The sequence below is a fragment of the Salvelinus fontinalis genome, chromosome 11, assembly GCF_029448725.1.
Source record: "Salvelinus fontinalis isolate EN_2023a chromosome 11, ASM2944872v1, whole genome shotgun sequence".
Lineage (NCBI taxonomy): Eukaryota > Metazoa > Chordata > Actinopteri > Salmoniformes > Salmonidae > Salvelinus > Salvelinus fontinalis.
Genome location: NC_074675.1, coordinates 5,061,559 through 5,078,980, shown reverse-complemented (window position 1 = coordinate 5,078,980; position 17,422 = coordinate 5,061,559). Strand labels below are relative to the sequence as shown.

General features: G+C 42.4%; 1 protein-coding gene across 1 annotated transcript in view; it reads right to left on the bottom strand.

Moving 5' to 3' along the window:
- The window catches only part of LOC129864907 (dual specificity tyrosine-phosphorylation-regulated kinase 2), a 501,483-nt gene that overhangs the window by 451,648 nt on the left and 32,413 nt on the right, over positions 1–17,422 (bottom strand). The window lies entirely within an intron of this gene.

The following is a 17,422-nucleotide window of genomic DNA, read 5'->3' as shown; positions in this document are numbered from 1 at the left end:
TGTGAACCAAGCACCTAGCACATCAAGCCCTGGGGACCAATCACCTATCACACCAAGCCCTGTGGACCAATCACCTATCACACCAAGCCCTGTGGACCAATCACCTATCACACCAAGCCCTGTGGACCAATCACCTAGCACACCAAGCCCTGTGAACCAATCACCTATCACACCAAGCCCTGTGGACCAATCACCATGCCTTTTTGTAGCAATGTATGAATTGTACAATCTCTTGCATTTCAATACAGTTGATAGTAAAGGAATACAGCTTCCATATTCAGCCAAATACAGCTTCCATATTCAGCCATATACAGCTTCCATATTCAGCCATATACAGCTTCCATATTCAGCCATATTCAGCTTCCATATTCAGCCATGTACAGCTTCCATATTCAGCCATGTACAGCTTCCATATTCAGCCATATTCAGCTTCCATATTCAGCCATATACAGCTTCCATATTCAGCCATATACAGCTTCCATATTCAGCCATATTCAGCTTCCATATTCAGCCATAGGCAGCTTCCATATTCCACCATATACAGCTTCCATATTCAGCCATATACAGCTTCCATATTCAGCCATGTACAGCTTCCATATTCAGCCATATGCAGCGATAGTCTACTATATAACATGGAGTTTGATAACTTATACAGGACATATTATACTCTGGTGGACACACACTGGGGAACTGTGGAGCTTGACACATATTGGGGAAAACCTATTTCCCTCCCTCTGCCCCTCCCTCTCTCTCTCTCTCTCTACCCCTTCCTCTCTCTCTCTCTCTCTCTACCCCTCCCTCTCTCTCTCCCTCTCCCTCTCTCTTTCCCTCTCAACCCCTCCCTCTCTCTTTTCAGTACCTCCCATTCTCTCACAGTATTGAGCATTCCACTGCATTCCGTAGTGGTGATATCAGCAGCTGTGTTTGTATACAGGGCTTCTATATGGTGGGTATTCTACCCACAATGCCTCACCAAGCACAGACAGTGGCGAGAAACACTACACTGTAATGTACTTACCCAGTCGACACACACACACACACACACACACACACACACACACACACACACACACACACACACACACACACACACACACACACACACACACACACACACACACACACACACACACACACACACACCACTACTCTTCGGCAGACAAGGTCAAAATCTGGCCTTCTGCCCCTGAGCAGTTAACCCACTGTTCCCCTGAGCAAGGCAGTTAACCCACTGTTCCCCTGAGCAAGGCAGTTGACCCACTGTTCCCCTGAGCAAGGCAGTTAACCCACTGTTCCCCTGAGCAAGGCAGTTGACCCACAAACCTTCGCCCCCTCAGCTGACCGAGGTACGCATGGTCTCTACTCAAACCTTCGCCCCCTCAGCTGACCGAGTTACGCATGGTCTCTACTCAAACCTTCGCCCCTCAGCTGACCGAGGTACGCATGGTCTCTACTCAAACCTTCGCCCCTCAGCTGACCGAGGTACGCATGGTCTCTACTCAAACCTTCGCCCCCTCAGCTTACCGAGGTACGCATGGTCTCTACTCAAACCTTCGCCCCTCAGCTTACCGAGTTACGCATGGTCTCTACTCAAACCTTCGCCCCCTCAGCTTACCGAGTTACGCATGGTCTCTACTCAAACCTTCGCCCCTCAGCTTACCGAGGTACGCATGGTCTCTACTCAAACCTTCGCCCCCTCAGCTGACCGAGTTACGCATGGTCTAAAGAGGATTTCTTCAGGTAGGGTTTTTATTCGGAACAGCAGAAAAGGGCTGTACCATGACGTCAGATCAATGATTGTGCTCATGGGGGCGGGCCAATGACTTAATTAAACTTTAAAGGGAATACAATTCTCTCACATTAACGGTTTAAAATCACATTACATCATTTCACAAATAGTTTCATCTTTACTCATTCATTTTATACAAGAATTAGATGCAAACCTCATAACTGAGGAACCTGTATAAACAGAAATAGGGTAATGTGGCTGTATTGTCTTTCATGAGGTCACAAACATGAAACAAAACGGACCGGGTCGTAGCTGGCTTCTCCACCGACCGTTTACACATTCTCCAAAACATGGATATTGTTCAGTTCTCAAGTTCTGTGATGTAGAAGAAGTTCCTTTGTTCCTTTGTTCTACTGTGAAACTCTCTCCGTGTATCTCTTTCTGCATGGCCATGAGGAGAGAGTCTCCTCCAGGAATTTACGACCTGAGATAACAGAACCTGGGTGTAGGGGGAAGAGAGAGGTGGTGAGAGAGAGGGGGATGGTACTCGCTATACCCAAAGAGGGCAACGTCATGACAGCGTCTAAGGTTAAAGGTAGAAGACATTGTTGATCTGTTCAAATCAAATTGTATTGTTCACATCCACATGTTCAGCAGTTGTTATTGCTAGTTCAGGATGAGTTCAGGATGAGTTCAGGATGAGTTCAGGATGAGTTCAGGATCAGTTCAGGATGAGTTCAGGATGAGTTCAGGATCAGTTCAGGATGAGTTCAGGATCAGTTCAGGATGTGAGCTATTCTGTGTGATGACATAAAGCAGATGTAAATGGTTATTTGAGTTCATTGGGTGACAAAAACAAAACTGTTGGACAGTGTGAGATGTCATTTCTGTAACAGTTATTATTTATTGCCTTGCGATAATGTAGTTACTGTCAATAATGTACCGTAGTTACCGTTGATAATGTACTTACTGTTGATAATGTAGTTACTGTCAATAATGTACCGTAGTTACCGTTGATAATGTACTTACTGTTGATAATGTAGTTACTGTCAATAATGTACCGTAGTTACCGTCGATAATGTAGCCACTGTTGATAATGTAGTTACTGTCAATAATGTACCGTAGTTACCGTTGATAATGTACTTACTGTTGATAATGTAGTTACTGTCAATAATGTACCGTAGTTACCGTTGATAATGCACTTACTGTTGATAATGTACCGTAGTTACCGTTAATAATGTACTTACTGTTGATAATGTAGTTACTGTCAATAATGTACCGTAGTTACCGTTAATAATGTACTTACAGTTGATAATGTAGTTACTGTCAATAATGTACCGTAGTTACCGTTGATAATGTACTTACTGTTGATAATGTACCATAGTTACGTTAATAATGTACTTACTGTTGATAATGTAGCCACTGTTGATAATGTAGTTACTGTCAATAATGTACCGTAGTTACCGTTGATAATGTAGCCACTGTTGATAATGTAGTTACTGTCAATAATGTACCGTAGTTACCGTTGATAATGTAGCCACTGTTGATAATGTAGTTACTGTCAATAATGTACCGTAGTTACCGTCGATAATGTAGCCACTGTTGATAATGTAGTTACTGTCAATAATGTACCGTAGTTACCGTTGATAATGTAGCCACTGTTGATAATGTAGTTACTGTCAATAATGTACCGTAGTTACCGTCGATAATGTAACCACTGTTGATAATGTAGTTACTGTCAATAATGTACCGTAGTTACCGTTGATAATGTACTTACTGTTGATAATGTACCGTAGTTACCGTTAATAATGCACTTACTGTCGATAATGTAGCCACTGTTGATAATGTAGTTACTGTTAATAATGTACCGTAGTTACCGTTGATAATGTAGCCACTGTTGATAATGTAGTTACTGTCAATAATGTACCGTAGTTACCGTTGATAATGTAGCCACTGTTGATAATGTAGTTACTGTCAATAATGTACCGTAGTTACCGTTGATAATGTAGCCACTGTTGATAATGTAGTTACTGTCAATAATGTACCGTAGTTACCGTCGATAATGTAGCCACTGTTGATAATGTAGTTACTGTCAATAATGTACCGTAGTTACCGTCGATAATGTAGCCACTGTTGATAATGTAGTTACTGTCAATAATGTACCGTAGTCACCGTTAATAATGTAGCCACTGTTGATAATGTAGTTACTGTCAATAATGTACCGTAGTTACCGTCGATAATGTAGCCACTGTTGATAATGTAGTTACTGTCAATAATGTACCGTTGATAATGCACTTACTGTTGATAATGTACCATAGTTACCGTTAATAATGTACTTACTGTTGATAATGTAGCCACTGTTGATAATGTAGTTACTGTCAATAATGTACCGTAGTCACCGTTGATAATGCACTTACTGTTGATAATGTACCATAGTTACCGTTAATAATGTACTTACTGTCGATAATGTAGCCACTGTTGATAATGTAGTTACTGTCAATAATGTACCGTAGTTACCGTCAATAATGTACTTACGGGGGGATCACGTGACCCTTGAACGAGATGGCCGCATGAACTAGGAGCTCCGCACAAGTAGTTTCCAATTCCTAATCTTACCTCCACTTCAAGTTTAAACTCATTTAGCTTTAGTCAAAAAGTCATGGCGGCTTCAAAAGGCAACACTACAGGTGACATTTTTACCCGGACTGGAGTACTAGCGACGGAAAAAGCCTCCAAGAAGCAGCTAGCTTCAGAAAAAGCTAGCGCCATTAGCCAGGAGAAAGAGGACCCGTCCCCCCCCGAGGCCCAACGAATGCCAACCTCGCACTCTGTCGAAGACATCTTTTCTGAGCTGAGATCCCAACATACAGAACTCAACACTAAACTAGATGCCATTAACGCTCAGCTCAGTGCGATAGGGGGCAAGGTGACAATCCTGGAAAATGCTTTGCCTGACATAAACAACAAGATAACCATAAACGCGGGGCGCCTGGACGAGGCAGAGGGGCGAATCCTATCCACGGAAAACTTATTGACAGACGCCATGGAAACAATAGCATATGCTAAAAAAAAAATAGAGCAGCTGGAAGAGAAAACAGAGGACCTGGAAAACAGGGGGCGAAGGAATAATTGTGTTCTATTAAATCTGGGAGAAAAAGAAGAGTGAAACATGCCACTGATCCGCTACCTGCAAGACAAACTTCCCGAGTGGCTCCACCTGTCCACCGACAGGCCCATAGAACTGGAGAGAGCTCACCGAGCACTGAGGCCCCCACCAGCAGCCAGACAACCACCGCGCCCAATCACCATACGTTTCCTGAGATTCACCGACAAGGAACGAGTCCTACAGGCGGCGAAACCCAACACCATTACAGTGGGAAACGCCAAACTCACCTTACTCCAGGACCTGTCAGCTGGAATACGCCGAAAGCGCCGAGAGTTTGACGAGGTGAAGAAATGCTCCATTGACCGAGGCATCTTTAGGGGATTCAAATACCCAAACGAGCTCAGGATTCTTCACCAAGGAACCCTGCGACACTTCAAAACTCCCGAAGAGGCAAAACGTTTTTTGAAAGACAACCCCGGTCAATGAGAAATGGACCATTGACTAAATGCGATTACTGTTACTACTAAAGGAGGTAAGACAACATATAGCCGATATCCAAAGACCCACCGCCCTGCTAAATTTCATTATAGCCGTCCAATCTATATTTATGTTCCTTTAGCTGAGAGGGATAGGCCCCATATTATAACCTAGGCCTACTGTATGTAGGCTGGGCTATTGATTTTATTTTCTCCCTTTTTTAATGTGGTCTGGACGGGGGCTACGTTGTCAGTTACTCAATGCGGGCGGAGAGGATGAGGCATTTCTTTGGTGGGGAGGGGGAGACGTTGTGCGTTGCTAACTGTTCCCGGTCTTTTTTTTTGTTGGAACACAGAATTGTGACTGAGCGGGGAGGTAATAGATCCAACGGGATATGTCGAGTTGTTTGGGAACTCGGCTGGGGTGTTCAGAGATTGTTATTTTATGTAAACTATTTATTTTCCTTTTTATGTGAACGCAGCTGTAACTACTATCCACCTTTACCCAGAGATGACTTGCACTAAAGTTCCATTACTGTTCCATGACGATGACTAGTACCTTAAATCTATTGACATGGAACTGCCACGGTCTAGGCCATGCAATAAAACGGAAAAAGATACTATGTGCTCTAAAAAAGGAAAAAGCAGACATCGCGCTATTGCAAGAGACACACCTCTGTGATGCTGAACATGCCAAACTCCGCAGAGCTTGGGTGGGACAGGTGTATTTCTCATCTTTCAAATCCAACAGCAGAGGTACAGCCATACTTATCCATAAGAATGTTCCATTCATAATTGACAAAAACATATCTGATCCGGAGGGGAGATTTATTTTGATAACTGGGTCACTGTATGGGCAACCAATTACTATCTTAAACATATACGCCCCAAACACAGATACTCCTGCTTTTATGTCGAAAATGATAACTCTGTTCAATGAGCATTGTGTTTCCTTTGGATTGTTGGCCGGAGATTTTAATTGTACCCTGAACCCAACCCTAGACAAATCATCTCAAGCCACCACCACAAATCCTAGATCTGCAAAGATGTTGAAGTCTCTTACTAAAGAGATGGGACTGATAGATATCTGGAGAGAGACTAATAGCTCAGCTATGGACTATACATACTACTCTAATGTCCATAACACCTACTCCCGTATAGATTACATTTTTATCCCAAAGAGTTTCATAAATTCAGCCACGTGTACAATCGGACCCATAGCGCTTTCGGATCACGCCTTTGTCCACCTCCGCTTTGACCTCTGCAAAAACATCCCGAGATCAAAGAGCTGGAAATTCAACACCTCCATGCTATCAAACGAAGCATTCCATACATTGGTAACTACATGGATAGACAACTACACACAAGACAACAAAGATTCTCCTGTTTCTCCGGCCACAATGTGGGACGCTGCTAAAGCCGCACTAAGAGGTCATCTAATTGCATATGCTTCCTCTAAGAAAAAAGCAATGGAAGCACACAGCCTAGATCTGGAGAGGGAGCTGGAACGCTGTGAAAAAGTACATAAACAATCCCCAGACAGCACCTCCTGGAGTCAACTTAAAGCAGCCAAAGCCAAACTGAATTTGGACTATACTCGGGAGATTAAAAAAAAAGTTTTCTTTACTAAACAGAAATACCATGAGTATAGCAACAGGCCTAGTAGATTGCTTGCTTATCAATTAAAAAAAGAGCAGTCAGAGCGTACAATTATGGCTATCCGAACAGCAGAGGATGAGGTCACATGTGATCCAAAAAAGATCAATTTAACTTTTCAGGATTTTTACTGCAAACTATATACCTCTGAGAGAAAACACACGGAGGCAGAACTCCACTCCTTCCTAGAGGGCATCTCGCTACCTAAACTATCAGAGACCGACCAAGAAGATCTCAACTCCCCCTTCACTCCTGAGGAGATCCTGGAGGCAATTACCTCCATGCCACCTAACAAATCCCCAGGCCCAGATGGATTCCCCAGAGAGTTCTACAAAGCTTTTTGGCCCCAGCTTAGCCCTATTTTCATGCCAATGCTGGAGGATTTTTGCAAAAACGGAGTTCTCCCAGACTCAATGCACACAGCTCGCATTACAGTGTTGCTCAAAAAAGACAAGGACCCCCTATCCTGCTCCTCCTTCCGGCCCATAAGCTTGTTGGATTTCGACTACAAAATAATTACCAAATTGCTCGCCAAAAGACTAAACACTCTTCTTCCCAAAATAATAAAAGCGGACCAGAAGGGATTTATTAGAGACAGATACTCTTCTGATAACATTCGCCGTCTTTTTGATATTATTGATCAAGTAAACGCACAGAAGACCCCTGTCCTGCTGGCTTCACTGGATGCTGAGAAGGCGTTCGACAGGATGGAGTGGAGCTTTCTGTTCTCAGTCTTAGAGAAGTTCAACATGGGCCCAAACTTTATTAAATGGATCAAATCACTATACTCTCATCCAAATGCCATGGTGACTACTAACGGACTGAACTCTGACAGATTCCCTTTGGGACGGGGCACAAGACAAGGGTGCTCGCTGTCCCCCCTGCTCTACTTGTTGGGGGCGGAGCCTCTGGCAGAGTTGATAAGGAGCAATCCAAGTATTATGGGTGTTTCTGCAGCACAAGATTTCGCTTTACGCGGATGATGTCTTGCTCTACATATCCAACCCTGAGAAATCCCTTCCTCCCATTTTAGATACAATTGCTCAGTATGGCACGTTTTCAGGTTATAAGATTAATTTTAACAAATCCACTGTCTGCCCTCTCAATATTGCACTCACCAGTTCTATGAAGACACTATGCCCATTCCAATGGAAGACACAGGGGTTTCAATACCTTGGGATATTCATAACACCAGATCTGAATAGGCTTTTCAAGGAGAATTATCTTCCACTCCTGGATCAAATCAAGAACAACCTCCAAACCTGGATCTCCCTCCCAATTAGCTTAGTAGGAAGAATTAATGTAATCCGTATGAACATCCTCCCTAGACTGAACTATTTATTTCAGATGCTCCCATGCTATCTCCCAGCTTCCTTTTTCAAAACAATTAACCATAGCATCACCAAATTTATATGGGGCAATAAAAAACCTAGGATCAAGCTTTCCACTCTATCGAAACCTGAATCTAAGGGTGGTCTTGCCCTTCCCTCCCTTCAATTGTACTACTGGTCTGCCCAAATCCGCAACATGCTAACATGGATCACAAACAGACAAGAGTCAACGTGGAGCCAGATAGAAGCCCAATCTTGTGGTTCATTGCCACTAAGCTCAACCATATTCATTGATAACTTTAGTGAAGTGGGCAACATAGCCAAAACATTTGTGATTTACAGTACCCTACGAACGTGGAGGGACTGTAAGAAATACCTGGGCATCTCCTCCCAAATATGTTCTCACTCGCCTATAGTAGGCAACCCAGACTTGCCAAAAGCCCTGAGAGATTCCAACTTTAATCTTTGGCATACTCTAGGAATCAGGACCTTTTCAGACCTATTTCATCAGAAGACCACTACACTGAAATCCTTTCAAGAGCTCTGCAATGAATTCAATGTGCCAAGATCCCATTTTTTTAAATATCTACAAATTAGACATGTCATCTCCTCATTTACTTCCAAGAGGAGGTTTAGAACTCAGTTGAATGAAGTTGAAACCCTTCTTGTCACAGCACAATCCATTAAAGGCAAAATATCCTATATCTATAGACTCCTTTCTGAGAAAGGAGGCTCCTCCTTTACTCCTTTGAAAATAATATGGGAAAAGGACCTTGGTCTGACTATCAGTGATGAGTTCTGGGAGGAGGTTTGCGACAGGGTATACTGCTCCTCTACTAATGTAAAAATGAAAGAATCTAATTACAAATTTTTGTACAAATTTTATTACACTCCCCTGAGACTCCATAAAATGAAAACAGACATTTCTCCTAACTGTAATAGATGTACCTCTGAAAGTGGAACCTATATGCATGTATTTTGGAGCTGTAGAGAGATTGCCAGATTTTGGCAATCTATACATACTGCTGCACAGAAAATACTAGATGTACAGTTTGATATGACCCCGTGTCTCTATCTTCTTAATGCCCAGCAGGACTTTGTTCTTGATCCTGACAGAGAAAATTTGCTCATGACCATTACATACTTTGCTAAGAAATGTATTCTTCTATTGTGGGCCTCTAATACTTCTCCTACATTTAAAATGTGGATTGACCAGATTGTTGACTTTCTCCCTCTTGAAAAGCTCACTTATGACCTCCACAAGAGACAGCCCAAATTTGATAGACTGGTCTCCACTACTCAACTATATTTCAAATTGGACAGAGTGAATGGGGGAATCAGGGAGATGAGCAGATGCGTGTTGTGTAAGGTGCTGTAAAATCTAAAAACTAATTATTGGCTCGTCATCTCAGCTAAGGCTGGAAATAGCTAATAAGAACCTTGATAGTGCTGCTGCAAGTTCTATAATTTAAATTTTGTTATAATTATTATTTGTGTATGTGTGTGTGTATGTATATATATATATAAAACAATTTTTTATTGTTATTATTATTATTTTTTTTTTAAGTCACATCTTTGAATGTGGAATGTGTTTGGTTGGTTGATTAAAAACTTAATAAAACTTTAAATTGAAAAAAATAAATAAAGTACTTACTGTTGATAATGTAGCCACTGTTGATAATGTAGCCACTGTTGATAACGTAGTTGCTGTCAATAATGTAGTCACTGTTGATAACGTAGTTACTGTCAATAATGTAGTTACAGTTGATAATATAGTTACTGTTGATAATGTACTTACTGTTGATCATTTACTTACTGTTGATAATATATTCACCGTTGATAATGCACTTACTGTTGATAATATAGTTACTGTCAATAATGTAGTTACTGTTGACAGTGTAGTTACTGTTGATAAAGTAGCTACTGTTGACAATGTAGTCACAGTTAATAATGTAGGTACTGTTGATAAAGTAGCTACTGTTGATAATGTAGTCACAGTTAATAATGTAGGTACTGTTGATAAAGTAGCTACTGTTGATAATGTAGTCACAGTTAATAATGTAGTTACTGTTGGTAATGTAGTTACTGTTGATAATGTAGTCAGTTAATAATGTAGGTACTGTTGATAAAGTAGCTACTGTTGATAATGTAGTCACAGTTAATAATGTAGGTACTGTTGATAATGTAGCTACCTCTGAATAACATTATCTCTGAATAACATCACCTGATAGGAGCACACAATCACTTCCTCTGACATCACCAACAGATGTTACATAACCAGAACCCTAACCAACATAGAACCAGTCTGACAGGAAACGAACAACCTGAATGAATCATTGTGGGCTCCAGATAATGCAGTTACCAGGCTCTGTTGTATAATTCATTTTTTGGGAACCAAAATAAAACAGGTAAATGAACCACCAGGCATACTGTATACATTACCCTTGAAGAGATGACCATGTTTTCTGATCAGAGCAGCCAGACACAACCTAACACAGTGTTAATGAGGGTTGAATAGAGGCCATCTGCAGCTCTCTCTAATGGGCATGACTCACTCCTTTACAGGCAGCAGCAACAACCAGGCAGATGTGTCTGCATCCTAAATGGACTCACTCGTTTACAGGCAGCAGCAACAACCAGGCAGATATGTCTCCATCCCAAATGGCACCCTATTCCTAATATAGTGCACTTCTTTTGACCAGGGTCCATAGGGTTCTGGTTAAAAGTAGTGCACTAAATAGGGAGTATGGTGCCAATTGGGAAGTAGCCTATCACTTGATTAGATCCATGGGACAAGTCTCTCATTGTCTTTCTACCCCCAGGATATGTGTTAACAGCCAGTACTAACCACTAATTTAACCCCTCTATGCTAGCAGCTAGCATAGCAGCATGCGGTCTCCTGTATGGGTGGTCTGTCTGCTTCATTTAACATGGGGGAGTCATTTAAACTTTGGCTGTGATGGTAATGACTGCTGGACTGAACACAACCCTGACATGTGCTGCAGTTGGGAGACCAAAGCCTCCTCCTCCCTCTCCTTTAGTCTCTCCCTGGCTACAAACACACATCTCCTGAGAGGAGGAGAGTTGCAGAGCTTTTAGCTACTGATGCTGACTGAGGAGATATATGTTGAGTCACGCGGTAAGTAACTGATGAAAAGGAAAGGGGCTATGTTGAAAACCAGTTGAGGATGATGCTGTTTTCTTTCCATTATCATGGCTATGGTTGCATCCGGAATATCATCCTGTTCCCTATATAGTGCACTACTTTTGACTAAGGTTCTGGTCAAAAGTAGTGCACTACGTAGGCAATAGCGTGCCATTTGGAATGCATTTATGGATTTTTATCACCATGGTGATCGTTTATTATGGTCTCCATCTGATCAACCTCATCACCTCTTAATCCTGACTGGAATAACACTTCTCACCATGTCCTTTATGAGAACACTTCTCACCATGTCCTTTATGAGAACACTTCTCACCATGTCCTTTATGAGAACACTTCTCACCATGTTCTTTATGAGAACACTTCTCAACATGTTCTTTATGAGAACACTTCTCACCATGTCCTTTATGAGAACACTTCTCACCATGTTCTTTATGAGAACACATCTCACCATGTTCTTTATGAGAACACTTCTCAACATGTTCTTTATGAGAACACTTCTCACCATGTTCTTTATGAGAACACTTCTCACCATGTCCTTTATGAGAACACTTCTCACCATGTTCTTTATGAGAACACTTCTCACCATGTCCTTTATGAGAACACTTCTCACCATGTTCTTTATGATAACACCATGTTCTTTATGAGAACACTTCTCACCATGATCTTTATGATAACACCATGTTCTTTATGAGAACACTTCTCACCATGATCTTTATGAGAACACTTCTCAACATGTTCTTTATGAGAACACTTCTCACCATGTCCTTTATGAGAACACTTCTCACCATGATCTTTATGAGAACACTTCTCAACATGTTCTTTATGAGAACACTTCTCACCATGTCCTTTATGAGAACACATCTCACCATGTTCTTTATGAGAACACTTCTCACCATGTTCTTTATGATAACACCATGTTCTTTATGAGAACACTTCTCACCATGATCTTTATGAGAACACTTCTCAACATGTTCTTTATGAGAACTTCTCACCATGTTCTTTATGAGAACACTTCTCAACATGTTCTTTATGATAACACCATGTTCTTTATGAGAACACTTCTCACCATGTCCTTTATGAGAACACTTCTCACCATGTTCTTTATGAGAACACTTCCCACCATGATCTTTATGAGAACTTCTCACCATGTTCTTTATGAGAACACTTCTCAACATGTTCTTTATGATAACACCATGTTCTTTATGAGAACACTTCTCACCATGTTCTCTATGAGAATACTTCTCACCATGATCTTTATGAGAACTTCTCACCATGTTCTTTATGAGAACACTTCTCAACATGTTCTTTATGATAACACCATGTTCTTTATGAGAACACTTCTCACCATGTCCTTTATGAGAACACTTCTCACCATGTTCTTTATGAGACCACTTCTCACCATGATCTTTATGAGAACACTTCTCACCATGTTCTTTATGAGAACACTTCTCACCATGTTCTTTATGAGAACACTTCTCACCATATCCTTTATGAGAACACTTCTCACCATATCCTTTATGAGAACACTTCTCACCATGTCCTTTATGAGAACACTTCTCACCATGTTCTTTATGAGAACACTTCTCACCATATCCTTTATGAGAACACTTCTCACCATGTTCTTTATGATAACACTACTCACCATGTTCTTTATGAGAACACTTCTCAACATGTTCTTTATGAGAACTTCTCACCATGTTCTTTATGAGAACACTTCTCATCATATTCTTTATGAGAACACTTCTCATCATGTTCTTTATGAGAACACTTCTCACCATGTTCTTTATGAGAACACTTCTCACCATGATCTTTATGAGAACTTCTCACCATGTTCTTTATGAGAACACTTCTCAACATGTTCTTTATGATAACACCATGTTCTTTATGAGAACACTTCTCACCATGTCCTTTATGAGAACACTTCTCACCATGTTCTTTATGAGACCACTTCTCACCATGATCTTTATGAGAACACTTCTCACCATGTTCTTTATGAGAACACTTCTTACCATGTTCTTTATGAGAACACTTCTCACCATATCCTTTATGAGAACACTTCTCACCATATACTTTATGAGAACACTTCTCACCATGTCCTTTATGAGAACACTTCTCACCATGTTCTTTATGAGAACACTTCTCACCATGTTCTTTATGATAACACTTCTCACCATGTTCTTTATGAGAACTTCTCACCATGTTCTTTATGAGAACACTTCTCAACATGTTCTTTATGATAACACCATGTTCTTTATGAGAACACTTCTCACCATGTTCTTTATGATAACACCATGTTCTTTATGAGAACACTTCTCACCATGATCTTTATGAGAACACTTCTCAACATGTTCTTTATGAGAACTTCTCACCATGTTCTTTATGAGAACACTTCTCAACATGTTCTTTATGATAACACCATGTTCTTTATGAGAACACTTCTCACCATGTCCTTTATGAGAACACTTCTCACCATGTTCTTTATGAGAACACTTCTCACCATGATCTTTATGAGAACTTCTCACCATGTTCTTTATGAGAACACTTCTCAACATGTTCTTTATGATAACACCATGTTCTTTATGAGAACACTTCTCACCATGTCCTTTATGAGAACACTTCTCACCATGTTCTTTATGAGACCACTTCTCACCATGATATTTATGAGAACACTTCTCACCATGTTCTTTATGAGAACACTTCTTACCATGTTCTTTATGAGAACACTTCTCACCATATCCTTTATGAGAACACTTCTCACCATGTCCTTTATGAGAACACTTCTCACCATGTTCTTTATGAGAACACTTCTCACCATATCCTTTATGAGAACACTTCTCACCATGTTCTTTATGATAACACTTCTCACCATGTTCTTTATGAGAACACTTCTCAACATGTTCTTTATGAGAACACTTCTCAACATGTTCTTTATGAGAACACTTCTCAACATGTTCTTTATGAGAACACTTCTCATCATATTCTTTATGAGAACACTTCTCATCATGTTCTTTATGAGAACACTTCTCACCATGTTCTTTATGAGAACACTTCTCACCATGTTTTTTTATGCATCATCAGTCATTGATGGAACTGTTCTGAGTTAGTATCATGATGAAGATGATTTGACCATGCTGCCACAGTTGTCTCCTGCTCTTCGAACATCTCTTTCCAAAATCATGGGCATGTCACGCCTGCCCCCGCTCTCCCTCTCTGGCGCTCGAGGGCACCAGGCTGCCCGTCATTACGCACACCTGTAACCATCGTTACGCTCATCAGCGCTTCTTTGGACTCACCTGGACTCCTTAACTTTGTTGATTGCCTCCCCTATATCTGTCTGCTCCTCGGTTTGATCCCAGTGTCAGCATTATTGTTGTTATGTTTCCCCCGTCCAGACGCTGTCCGTGTTTTGTTTCATGTCTGTTATTTATTAAATATTCACTCCCTGTACTAGCTTCTCGTCTCCCAGCGTCTGTCCTCGCAGGGCATTAAACTAACAAACTGTTGCCACAAAGTTGGAAGCACAGAACTGTCTAGAATATCATTGTATGTTGTAGCGTTAAGATTTCCCTTCACTGGAACTAAGCGGTCTAGCCCGAACCATGAAAAACAGCCCCAGACCATTATTCCTCCTCCACCAAACTTTACAGTTGGCTCTATGTTTTGGGGCAGGTAACGTTCTCCTGGCATCTTGGCAAACCCAGATTCGTCCATCGGACTGCCAGACTGTGAAGCGTGCTTCATCAGTCCAAAGAACACGTGTCCAATGGCAGGGAGCTTTACACCTCTCCAGCCGACGCTTGGCGGTGCGCACGGAGGTTCCCTGGAACAGTTCTGGTGCTGACGTTGCATCCAGAGGCAGATTGGAACTCGGTAGTGAGTGTTGTAACCGAGGACAGAGGCAGATTGGAACTCGGTAGTGAGTGTTGTAACCGAGGACAGAGACAGATTGGAACTCGGTAGTGAGTGTTGTAACCGAGGACAGAGACAGATTGGAACTCGGTAGTGAGTGTTGTAACCGAGGACAGAGGCAGATTGGAACTTGGTAGTGAGTGTTGTAACCGAGGACAGAGGCAGTTTGGAACTCGGTAGTGAGTGTCGTAACCGAGGACAGAGGCAGATTGGAACTCGGTAGTGAGTGTTGTAACCGAGGACAGAGGCAGTTTGGAACTCGGTAGTGAGTGTTGTAACCGAGGACAGAGGCAGATTGGAACTCGGTAGTGAGTGTTGTAACCGAGGACAGACGCAGATTGGAACTCGGTAGTGAGTGTTGTAACCGAGGACAGAGGCAGTTTGGAACTCGGTAGTGAGTGTTGTAACCGAGGACAGAGGCAGATTGGAACTCGGTAGTGAGTGTTGTAACCGAGGACAGAGGCAGATTGGAACTCGGTAGTGAGTGTTGTAACCGAGGACAGAGGCAGATTGGAACTCTGTAGTGAGTGTTGTAACCGAGGACAGAGGCAGATTGGAACACGGTAGTGAGTGTTGTAACCGAGGACAGAGGCAGATTGGAACTCGGTAGTGAGTGTTGTAACCGAGGACAGAGGCAGATTGGAACTCGGTAGTGAGTGTTGTAACCGAGGACAGAGGCAGATTGGAACTCGGTAGTGAGTGTTGTAACCGAGGACAGAGGCAGATTGGAACTCAGTAGTGAGTGTTGTAACCGAGGACAGAGGCAGTTTGGAACTCGGTAGTGAGTGTTGTAACCGAGGACAGAGGCAGTTTGGAACTCGGTAGTGAGTGTTGTAACCGAGGACAGAGGCAGATTGGAACTCGGTAGTGAGTGTTGTAACCGAGGACAGACGCAGATTGGAACTCGGTAGTGAGTGTTGTAACCGAGGACAGAGGCAGTTTGGAACTCGGTAGTGAGTGTTGTAACCGAGGACAGAGGCAGATTGGAACTCGGTAGTGAGTGTTGTAACCGAGGACAGAGACAGATTGGAACTCGGTAGTGAGTGTTGTAACCGAGGACAGAGGCAGATTGGAAGACGGTAGTGAGTGTTGTAACCGAGGACAGAGACAGATTGGAACTCGGTAGTGAGTGTTGTAACCGAGGACAGAGGCGGTTTGGAACTCGGTAGTGAGTGTTGTAACCGAGGACAGAGGCAGTTTGGAACTCGGTAGTGAGTGTTGTAACCGTGGACAGAGACAGTTTGGAACTCGGTAGTGAGTGTTGTAACCGAGGACAGAGGCAGATTGGAACTCGGTAGTGAGTGTTGTAACCGAGGACAGAGGCAGATTGGAAGACGGTAGTGAGTGTTGTAACCGAGGACAGAGACAGATTGGAACTCGGTAGTGAGTGTTGTAACCGAGGACAGTGGCAGATTGGAACTCTGTAGTGAGTGTTGTAACCGAGGACAGAGGCAGATTGGAACTCGGTAGTGAGTGTTGTAACCGAGGACAGAGACAGATTGGAACTCTGTAGTGAGTGTTGTAACCGAGGACAGAGGCAGATTGGAACTCGGTAGTGAGTGTTGTAACCGAGGACAGAGGCAGATTGGAACTCGGTAGTGAGTGTTGTAACCGAGGACAGAGGCAGTTTGGAACTCGGTAGTGAGTGTTGTAACCGAGGACAGAGGCAGATTGGAACTCGGTAGTGAGTGTTGTAACCGAGGACAGAGGCAGTTTGGAACTCTGTAGTGAGTGTTGTAACCGAGGACAGAGACAGATTGGAACTCGGTAGTGAGTGTTGTAACCGAGGACAGAGTCAGTTTGGAACTCGGTAGTGAGTGTTGTAACCGAGGACAGAGGCAGATTGGAACTCGGTAGTGAGTGTTGTAACCGAGGACAGAGGCAGATTGGAACTCGGTAGTGAGTGTTGTAACCGAGGACAGAGGCAGTTTGGAACTCGGTAGTGAGTGTTGTAACCGAGGACAGAGGCAGATTGGAACTCTGTAGTGAGTGTTGTAACCGAGGACAGAGGCAGATTGGAACTCGGTAGTGAGTGTTGTAACCGAGGAC